Below are 11,326 nucleotides of genomic sequence, written 5' to 3' on the forward strand. Positions count from 1 at the left end.
ATTTCCTGATTCTGGCCAGACTCCAGAGGGGATGTGTCAGTTTCTTCCTTCCTGCAGCCACTCACAGGTGGGCCTGGTCAGACTATTTCCTGTGAGCTGAACGAAGGCATTCTAGCCTCATGTTTAGGCTTGGGAGGCAGGGTTTCCGTGGTTGGGCCTTTATGTACATTCTAAGTTATAGGCTACATCGTTTGGGCTTTCCAGGTGGCGCATGCAGTGGCAAAGAACCCGCCTGCCAATGCAGGAGGCACAAGAGATGCCGGTTCAGTCCCTGGGTCGGGAAGATCCCCTGGAGAAGGAAATGGCAACCCACTCCAGTATTCTTGCCTGGAGAATTCCATGGACAGAGGAGCCTGGTGGGCTGCAGTCCCTGGGGTCACAAAAGAGTCGGACACCTCTGAGCACGCAATATCATTATAGTGATTAACTTGTAGCAGAAGCAATAGAATACAAAGGTCCAGGGGAAAGAAACAGATCCAACATGGAGTCAGATTTCTTTTTCCCTGTCAATTCTTCCTGTGAAAAGGGCCCCTACTGAGAAGTCAGGGACCTGCCCGTACAGTCACAGACATTTCAACTGTGAGCTGCAGGGGACTGCAGGCTGTCCCCCTTCCTGGACAGTGGGGAGGCTTGGTTTGCCTCTCACTGGTCTTGTATTTTGTTGTGTTAAAAAGCATGGAGAGGAAAATGAGAAAAGGGAGTTCACTGTGATATCAGAGAAGAGGTGCCTCCTTCCCCGAGCTGAGTTCCAGGGCAGAACCCCCCTAGGTGGCTGTTCCCGGGCACAGGTCCCCCTCCAAAACAGAAGGACATCCTGAGGCTCAGTCTCACCCAGTGAAGGGAAGACTTGGATGGGGTTTGACTTTGCCCAGGCCTCCACAACAGAGGACCACAGATGGTGGTCCTAAACAACAGAAGTATTTTTTTCTCATAGTTCCGGAGGCTGGAAATCCAAGGTCACGGTGCCAGCAGGCCGGGTGTCTTCTGAGGCTTGCAGACGGCTTTCTTCCCCCGTGTCCTCCTGTGGTCTTTCCATCTGTGTGCATTCTAGTCTCTTCTGAGGACGTCAATTATATGAGATCAGGACCCACCCGTATGACTTCATTTAACTTAATTACCTCTTTAAAGTTCTTTAACTTAAATATGGTCGCATTCCAAGGTACTGAGGGTTCAGACTACAATATATGAAGTGGGGTGGGGAGCACCCTTCATCCCCCTAGATAACAAACAGCACCTGTCTCCAGCCAGGTGAACCCAGGCACTCCTACTGGTCAGACTGGACGGACTGGCAGTGGTGTAAGTAGGAAGGACCCCTCAAGGACCTCAAAGTCCACCCCACTCGACCTTGACTTGCGAGCTCTGGTGTTAAGTCCTGTCACTAGGCCTTTTTTGTTTGTTTGCTTGTTTTTGCATTTGGTGGTGGTTTAGTTGCTCAGTCGTGTCCAACTCTTTGCGACCCCAGGGACTGTAACCCACCAGGCTCCTCTGTCCATGGGATTCTCTAGGCAGGAATCCTGGAGTGTGTTACCATTTCCTTGTCCAGGAGGTCTTCGTGACCCAGGGACTAAACCTGGATCTCCTGCGCTGCAGGCAGACTCCTCACCAATTTAGCCTCCAGGGAAGCCCTTGGAGGGTGGAGGCATGTCTTAAAGACCCGTACGGAGGTCCCCGTCACCGTGTCTGTTTTGCAGACACAACGCTTTGCCAGGAAGTCTTGGCAGACACAGCCCCGTAACTCAGAAACCCCATGCTCCTGCATCTCCAGGACAGATGTGGGCAGCTGCCCTGGCAACCGGAGCTGCCCGCCTGCACGTAGTGAGGCCACGCCCTCAAGATGCCCCGGGTGCCCTCCCTGATAGCCAAGGGAGGAGGTCGCTGCGGGCTTTGGGATTTGGCTGGAAGAATGGGAATAACACCATCGTGTTGATGAAAACTGCAAAGGGAGTTTTAACAGAGCAGAAAAGTCACAGTTACATCACTAGGGCTTGCCCATCATGAAACGCATTCAGTTTAGTCTGTATGACGTCTCGGCTGCCTGTGTGGGACTGTAGATTCTTCCATGTGTAGTGAACCATGGAGCAAGAAGGCACAAGTGACTAAATGCTAGATGCTAGATGTTCAAGACCCAGTTTTTGCTGCTGGTCAAAGGTTCATGGTCGTCGCATTATTTGTGTGCATGTAGACGGAAGACCTGATTTTGTTGCCTTAATGGAATCAGTTATTAAAGTGTCTTAAACTTTGGTTTTCTTTATACACATGGATTTTTTTTTTAAAAAAGGAAGAATTTTAAAAAATAGAAGGTAATGACATATCCAGAAGATGTTAAATTTGGACTAAAATTCTTTAAAAGGAGACTTTTATTTCTATGGAGATACAATTTTACTCAGTTTAAATAGAAGTAGGTGAAAATGTACTCGTGTATATATGTGTACATATATATATATATATTAACATTTCCCAAAGTTTTCCATAAGGTCTGTTTATAAATTTTAAAAACTAAGTGCATTGCCTTCAGTGCCAGGAATTTTGAGTCAAACAAAGGAAATTTGGACCTGCTTATTAAATGAAATAGAAATATTGAATGAGGCATCATTCTTTGAAGTAAAGAGAAATAAAATGATGCTAATTCTTTAGACACTTGAACGTTCCAGCACTGAGAAGTTCTGTAATTTTTTCACAGATGAGTGCTAATTCACTCTGAATTGATACATATATATGTATACGTGTGTGTGTGTGTGTGTGTATATATGTATCATAATATTTCTAAATCAGCAACTCAGCAACAACAGATGGAACCAGGCATGGTTTGAAGCACTTTGTATGTAATAACTCATCATGTTGTAATAATTTCTTACAACAAATCTATAAAGTAGGTGTTATTAGAGTCCCCACTGAACAGATGAAGAAACTTAAGCACAGCATTTAAATTATCCAAAACCACACAGCTAGGCAAGAGCTGGAATTCAAACTTCAGCAGTCTAATGCAGAGACTGCACCATTATTAACCACTAAAATGCACTGCTGTTCATATTGTAAATAGTCTGAATAGACCATATATATTTTTAACTCAGTCCTCTCTTAAGGGATATTGGGTTGTTTCCAAAGGTTTGCTATTTTAAACAATGCTACAATGAACCTGTAAAGTTATCTCCCAAAGATAAGGTGCTTAACCTATTGCTGGGTCAAGGGTATGCATGTGCTCATTTAAATTTAAACTACCTGTATCGTCAAATTGCAACAATCACGTCCATTAAATTTAATTTTTTTTTCAATTACAGAATTACAAAAGTGATATGAAGACATGCTTATTGCAAAAATATTCAGATGAAAGATGTACACACACACACACACACGCACACACACGGCTCCCTCCAGCCCTGCTCCAATCCCATTCCTCTCTTGCACCCAGTGCTATCGCCGTGCATTATGTACCCTACTGCAGGCAGTAAGAAAACCAGCCTTCCGGACAAGATTGCAGAAGTAGAGGGGGCCGCGAAAGCCACACAGAGGATTTGTGACGTGGCATAAGATGACATACAGCTCGCTTGCTCAGCCGCGTCCAACTCTTTGTGACCCCTGGACTGTAGCCCACCAGGCTCCTCTGTCCATGGGATTTCCTAGGCGAGAATACTGGAGTGGGTTGCCATTTCCTCCTCCAGGGGATCTTCCCGACCTAGGAATTGAACCCAGGTCTCCTGCATCTCCTGCACTGCAGGTAGTTTTTTTTGTTTGTTTGTTTGTTTTTTTTTTACTGCTGAGCTACCAGGAAGCCCTATAAGAAATATAGAGCTATTCTTTACTGGAGACTCAGCAGTGACACACTAGACCTGTTATCTCAAGATGATCTTGGTAAAAGCGGCTGCACATGGTTTGGACAGGAGTACACAGAGCTCATCCTAAGAGCCAGGAGACTAGAAAGACAACCCAGGCAGGAAGTGGTGCTGGGCTGTGCCGATCAGTGCAAGCAGAACCAGAGAAGGGAGCATGCATATGACTTCCCAGTAAACTAATTGCCAAGTGACTTGCTGGAACTTACTTAGCAAGGCTGTCATGAGCTCATGCACTGTATGTAGACGTGGCTAAGTATCACAACTGCTTCGGAGAATTGTTTGATTAATTTACCGGCTTCAGTTCCATAGTCAAGTACTATCATTTCTTTCCTGCCTCTGCTCTCACTGTGTTCCCTGTCTCCCTCTTTGCTCCCCTCCCTTGACTAAAACACAGGGCTGGCTAAACCCAGCTCCTTGTCTGTTCTGCACAACGGAACGTACCTGGAGGAAGTCCAGGTGTGTCCCGTTGAATTCTGGTGGGTCCCCACGGCCACCGGTCAGTCATGCCAGACCACCCTGGTCCATCAGTCTCCCATGCTTTTCTGGGCCTCAGACTCCCTCTTCCCTCTCCAGACTCCAGGACTGCTTTGGTCCCGGTTCATGGTACTAGCTCCCATTTTAGGACAAAATGGAAGCAACCAGAAGAGGACAGCTAGACATCTGTGCTCAAAGGGCCCTGCAGCACCCCTCTCCTGGGCACCGAGGGCAGAGACCCTGACGGTGCCTCACCTGGGCCCAGTGCTTCCCCACGCTGGAGCAGGGCTGGGGCGCCAGCGCTGTGCTCGGAACACAGCTGACTACAGCCATGAGACCCACTGGCTTGGGTCCACCATTCCCCTGGAGTCTGAGTTTGGAATAATGCTCTGGGATTCAGGCAGCTGTTAGGAGGCGGCCTCTGAGCACCGTGAGAGAGATGTGTCCACGCGCTCACAGGGAACACCGCAGGCCATGGCCAGGGCCATCTGCACCAGCCAGCGCGGCCAAGAAGAGAAAGGAGCTGCTGAGGAAGTGGCCTTCTTCCTTGGTGGGAAGACTGCGCCCCAGCCCGGGTACTGATGGGCAAGCTTTGCATCAGCCTGTTGGCCTTGCACCCAAGGAATGTGTGGAAGACGAGCTGCCACGGTAGCAGCCAGCAAAGGAGGTGCTGGGAGGACGGCAGGGCGGGAACGCGCCGAAGAGCAGCTCGTGCACAGAGCCCGTGCGCCCGGTGGAAGGCTGGAGCCGGATGTCCCCAGACATGGAGAAATAGCATGGTTCTTTCAGCTTCATCATTCAACATGGGAACTCTTCCCCCCACCACCCCCCAACCAGCGTGCATCCCACATGAATTTCAAAAGATTTATCTCCCAGACAACTGAATCTCTTATGTTAGAATATCTCTTCCTGCACCTATCAATCATTTAGGAGGAGATGGGCAGTGTTAACCAAGGAGGTTATGTGGGTAGTGAGTAAATACCAACTCTCCATTAACCATTTTATGTTATTAAAAAATAATTTATTGTAGTTTACTCCACTTACAGAGTTGTGTTACTTGCAGGTATACAGCAAAGTGAGTCAGGTTATTGTTGCTGTTCAGTCGCTACGTCATGTCTGACTCTTTGTGACCCCACGAACTGTAGCAGGCCAGGCTTCTCTGTCCATCACTGTCTCCCTGAGCTTGCTCAAACTCATGTCCATTGAGTCGGTGACGCCATCCAGCCATCTCATCCTCTGCCAGCCCCTTCTCTTGCCCTCAATTTTGCTCAGCAACAGGGTCTTTTCCAGTGAGTCAGCTCTTCGCATCAGGTAGCCAAAGAATTGGAGTTTCAGCTTGAGCATCAGTCCTTCCGATGAATATTCAGCACTGATTTCCTTTAGGATGGACTGGATTGATCACCTTGCTTTCCAGGGAACTCTCAAGAGCCTTCTCCAGCACCACGGTTCAAAAGCGTCAATGCTTTGGTGCTCAGCCTTCTTTGTAGTCCAACTCTCACATCCATACATGACTACTGGAAAGACCATAGCTTTGACTAGACAGACCTTTGTTGGCAAAGTGATGTCTCTGCTTTTTAAAACACTGTCTAGGTTTGACATAGCTATTCTTCTAAGGAGCAAGTGTCTTTTAATTTCATGGCTGCAGTCATCGTCTGTATTGATTTTGGAGCCCAAGAAAATGAAATCTGACACTTTTCCCACAGTTTTCCCCATCTACTTGCCATGAAGTGATGGGACTGGATGCCATGATCTTAGTTTTTTGAATGTTGAGTTTTAAACCAGTTACACATAGACATACGTCCACTCTTTTTAAGATTATTTTCCCATATAGGTTATTACAGAGTATTGAGTAGACTTCTCTGTGCTATACAGTAGTTCTTATTAGTTATCTAGTTTATATATAGTATTTGAATGTCAATCCTAATTTATCCTCCCGCCCCTTACTACCTGGTAACCATAAACCTACATCTGTAACTCTTATTTCTGTTTTGTAAATGAGTTTCCATTAACCATTTTCGTTTCTCCCCCCACTCTGCAGCATGCAGAATCTTAGTTCCTCAACCAGGGGTCAAGCCCACGCCACCTGCATCAGGAGTGCAGTGTCTTAACCACAGGACTGCCAGCAAAGTCCCCCATTAACTACTTTAAAGCACTAAAAATAGCCCCATTTCTCTGAGCGTCACCAACTGGGAAATTGCTTTGGTCTTTTCTTTGCACTTTCTCTGTTGAGAGCAGTCATCCAGCTCTGCTCTCTTTTTCAGCAATCACATCTGAACCATCACAAAAGCTCCTTGAGGAAACTATGGTTTCTCTTCTTCAGATACACCTTCCAGAATGTTCTGACCTACAAAACAACAGGATGTTAGTGCTTTCAGTACCTGCCTAAAAGTAGCATTTGTAGCCCAATTATAACTCAGGACGCACCTGGTAAAGAGTTCAAATGGTGGCCTTTCGGTTTCCACATTTAGAGAATGTTCTCTGGGGTCCTCTTCCCAAAGTGGCAACACACTGGGGATTCATTTCACTCTCGGCAGGTGGGAAACAAACGCTGTAGATCCCTACCCGCCCCCCCCCCGTCCCCCGCCCCCCGCCCCGCCTGTCAGCAGGGATTCCTCCCACTGGCCTTCTCCCCCACCAACCCTGTGCAGGACAGCTTCTCCCGCACCTCCCGGCTGCAGTGGGGACCCGGGTACAGGGTGGGAAAGCGTGTGCGTTCCAAGCGGGACCTGGGAGCTGACAGGAGGAACCTGACAGAGCCGGCCAGGGAGGCCGAGAGGGCCAGTGGTGTCGGGGGCCACGCAGGGAAGGCAGGGCTGTGACTGGCCCAGAGAAGGGGAGTGGCGGTGCAGGCAGGGCGAGCGGCTTGACGTCTCCTTGGGAAGAGCGAGTGACCAGTATCTAGTCTTGGTGGAGCCTGGGAGAGAGATGGGGAGGAGATGGGCTCTGGGTTCCAGGCAGGGAGTGGTGGGCGCACCGGAGAGAGCGTCCTTCCTGGGGTTGACGGGGAGGAGGGCCAGCAACCACGTGAGCACAGAAATGTGCGACAAGTACCATCAAATTGCAGAAAGGGCCACATGGAAACTCAACTGTGTGGCCCCTGACAGAGCACACGAAGCAGAGGGCAGGGCTCCGGAGGGCTGCGAGGTGCCGTGGGGGCAAAAGACTTGAGGGCACCACGAGGGCAGTCCCAGGAAAAGAGCTGGGCAGCGAGCCCGGCTGTGCCGATGAGGGGCCAGAAATGCAGAGGGGACTGGGATTAGGGTAATCCGTGGACTGAGACCCAGGGCGGCAGAGGACGGGCCAGGAGGAGGTGATTCCTTTTCTGCAGGCCCTTGAGCACCAGAGCAAAGAGCTGGGATTTTTTTTTTTCCTAAGAGAAAAGGAGGCCACTGAAGGGAATTGAGCCAGTGTTATGATGCGTTTGTAGCTGCTGGGTGGACAGACTGAAGGGACTCTGGGGCCTGATGATCAGGAGAACCTCCTAGATGAGATCAGGGGCCTGGGGTCGTGGGCGGGGGCGGCAGGCAGGGGTGGACTGGAGCTGTTTCAGAAATGAAATGAGCCTGTTGATGATGTGCCCTGGGGGCTGCAGTGGGGTGAGACCAGCCGCAGGAAAAGGGCATCGAAACGAGCCCGCCGGGTTTCTGATTTGAGCCAACCACAAGGAAGGACCGTTTTCCAAGGTGGAGAAACAGAAGGCCAAGCAAATTGTGGGGAATCCCGTGTGTGAGGCTGGGCTCTGCCTGTAAGACAGGCAGATGCTGAGATCAAATAGGCAGTGAGTGCGTGGAGAAAGGTCTCAGCTGGTTAACAGAAGGGTCAGTGTCATCAGCACACAGACAGTGTGTCCACTGGGGTTGTGCGTGAGCTCAGAGAGAGGGCGAGAGGAGCCGTTTGGAGGCTGAGAAGCTTCGATCTCAGGGCCGGGTGGAGGGCACCAAGGAGGATGCATGCGTGGGAGGCATCACGGGTGGGTTACTGATCAAAATGCGGCCAGTTTTGTTTGTCCCAAAGCTGCCAGGAAGCCCAGAAAGATAGAGTGTAGTGTTCCTCCGATTTGCTGGTATGATATCGTCGGTGACTTTGGTGTCCACTGGGTGCTGGAGCCAGAAGGGCACAAAGAATGAACGGACAGGGGCTTGTAGATAGTGTGGAAGGATTTTGCTATAACGGAAAACTATGGAATTGGGGTAGTAGCCGGAGGCTCCTGCGGTCAAGGGATGTTTTCTGAAGTTAGGAAATAGGAAGGTGTGTTTGTCCATGGGTGGGAATGATCCCGCAGAGGGGAAGCGTCTGGGAATTCGTGCAGGAGAGAGAGCGGTTGCAGCGGGAGCCAGGCCGAGAGCAGGCCTGCGATGGGGGCGGGAGCAGCTGGCTTATGGGTCCTCCCGGGCTGCTCTAACAAACTACCCCGGACCTGGTGTCATGAAAACAACACACGCTCCTCCTTTTACAGCCTGGAGGGCAGAAGTCCAGATCGGTGTCACTGGACCAATAGAGTCAGATTGACAGTATGGCCACAGGTCCCTCTGGAGCCTGTCTCTTGCCTTTTCCGGCTTCCAGAGCTGCTTCTAGAGCTGCTTCCTTTGTTCTTTGTTGCTCCCTCCATCTTCAAAGGTGGGCCGGGGTGTTGAACATCTTCACATCTCTCTGCTCCGGTCACACCATCTACCATGCCCACGTTTCCCCCCTGCTCCTCTCCTGTGAGGACATCTAGGGCCAACAGAGACAGCCCAGAATAACCCCCACCGCCCGCCCCCCACCCCTCAAGATCCTTACTGTAATTACACTTGCAAAGTCTCTTTTGTCCCATAAGGTAACCCTTAGCTGACATGGACGGGCTCTGGAGTGCTGTGGATGACCCGCCTTCGCTTGGAGCAGGGAGACTTCCTTACTTTGTGTAACTGGAGGGAAAGGGACTCATGCAGGGCTTTGTAGGTTTGGTGGCAGAAAGATGAGGGAGTTTCTGCTTTTGGCTTCAACTTTCTGCAGGAAGTATTGACAGCAGAGAGGGATGGTAACTGCAGGAGGGCGGGGAGGGCAGGGGACAGGTCGAGGTCTGGAAGCTGCGCACAGAGTGGGGAACTCAACCACATTTCAGCCTGGCCAGGGTCACTGCCAGAGGGCCTGGCCAGGCGGTAAGTATAGGATGAGAATCCATGGGATCTAACCGGGAGGTGAGGGAAATGTAGCCGGGCGGCTTGCGAGGACACTATGAGCAGAACAGGGTGTTGAGGGTGTTGAGGGTTCAGGCGTGAACCCTCAGGGGTGTTGAGGAGGGGACACTGAGCCAGCAAACTTTAAGTACCGGAAGGGCAGGCAGAGTGGGGTGGCCTTAATGCAGATTTTGGAGACACTGTGATGTCAAGTTATGACAAGCTCTGGGGTTTCCCCTGGGGAGGGAGTCACTTGCGGACAGAGAGATGGGTCATCAACCTGGATGCTGAAGGTGCTGGGAATGAAAACAGGGAAGACGTGACAAGGAGCCAGAATCTTCAGTGAACAGGGAAGAGGGTGCTACCTGGAAGAAGACTGGTACTAGAAGTGCCCGGGTGACCGGAACCAGAAGAGCAGTGCGGGCCATGCTCAGCAGCTTCTGCTGAAAGGGAGCTGGTGGTTTGCTGGAGGTAGGAGGAGAAGTGCCATGGGCGGAATAATGCGAGCAAGGAGGCCTGGGTTTTCTTCCCGACTCAGAGGTAGGTAGCCAAGGTGTGAAAGACAAGTAGCTAACGCGGCTCCTGTGTTTCTGTGTTTGCATTCAGATAAGTCAAGTAGCGAGGCTCTAAGAATGTGTGCTGATGCTTTGGTGGAAACATTTGGGAAGCCTGAGGTTCGAGGTACAGGGAAATGGGAGTCTAGCAAATACGAGACTTTTGGAGAGGATCCCTGTGCTTCTAGTGGTGAGTGAGTTTCACAGAACTTCTGGAACCAGGGGCCTGGAGCAGTAGACGGAGGACTGTTTTACCCTGTAGCTGGTGGCTGGGGGAGGGCGTTCAAACTATCAAGGTCAAAGGCACGCTTAGGGAAAGTTAACTTTCCAGCCTGAGGAGTGAGAGGCCCTTAGAAAGCCACTGCACGGGCCAGGAGTAAGGGCTGATCAAGGTGTGAACACTGCGGATGGTGGAAAGAAGGGGATTTGTCAAGAAGCGCGGTGGGCTTGAATTACAGGAGATGAGGGGGAGGAGGGAGTGAGGCGGAGAAGGCTCCCAGGTTGCTGAGTGTTAGCTGGTTGGTTCGGAGGGGAAATTGATGGCTTGGTATTTGGCAAACGGCGGTCTTAGGTTGAGGAGTGGCCAGAGCAGTGTTAATGACAGGTGAGTCATGGGGCGCTCCCCTTGCCGTGCCGGCAGCCAATGCCTGGGGTTCCCCAGACTGCAGACCCCACGAGGCAACCTGAGTCTCCAGATTCAGCTTCAGATTCCCAGGGCGAGGCCTAACCCTCAATTACGGCGTGCCTTCGGGCATGTGCGCAGGTATGAATTGAGGTGCCTGATTCACACGCGTCGCCCCTGGGTTCGCCTCGCAGCCCACGGGGCCAGAGCAGGCGCGTCCAGATGCTCCTGGGGGCGCGGGCGCCCTGGGACGCCAGGCGGGCGCCGGCTGAGGAAGACCCTGCGGGGGTTTGTGTCCCGGAAGAAGCTGTGAGCCGCTTTTCTCTCAACCCGAGGTAGGGCGGGGCAGGGCGCGCCCCCAAGCTTTCGCTTGGAAAGCAGGTTTCCATCACACCCCTGGGCTCGGACCCAGAATCACAGTTGAGGTCCGAGAATTTGATTCATTCAGGTGTAAACCTCGCCCACTTCTGCTCAGTTTCCTGAATTCTGCTGACGGCAGCTCACTCTTTCTTTCGCCTTTGTGTAGCTGAGGTGAACCGAGGCCGACACGGCCCTCGGTGGCCTCCGGGCCTGGCCTCTCTGACCCTCCAGTCCTGGGCGCAGCCCCACGCCAGAGCGGGCCCAGCGGGGCTTGGAGAGGCGCGGGGCCCCGCGCGATTGGCCCAAGCGGTCCCTCCAGCCCTCAGGTGC

The 11,326-nt window shown here is 51.4% G+C and overlaps 1 long non-coding RNA gene across 1 annotated transcript; it reads right to left on the reverse strand.

Moving 5' to 3' along the window:
• Positions 1-5,315: 5,315 nt before the first annotated feature.
• LOC138425340 (uncharacterized) lies at positions 5,316-6,864 on the reverse strand. The gene is made up of 2 exons (XR_011251176.1): positions 6,729-6,864; positions 5,316-6,648 (listed from the first exon to the last, which is right to left on the reverse strand). It is a non-coding gene; the product is annotated as an uncharacterized lncRNA (long non-coding RNA).
• Positions 6,865-11,326: the final 4,462 nt, after the last annotated feature.

Source organism: Ovis canadensis, chromosome 20 (assembly GCF_042477335.2).
Source record: "Ovis canadensis isolate MfBH-ARS-UI-01 breed Bighorn chromosome 20, ARS-UI_OviCan_v2, whole genome shotgun sequence".
Taxonomy (NCBI): domain Eukaryota; kingdom Metazoa; phylum Chordata; class Mammalia; order Artiodactyla; family Bovidae; genus Ovis; species Ovis canadensis.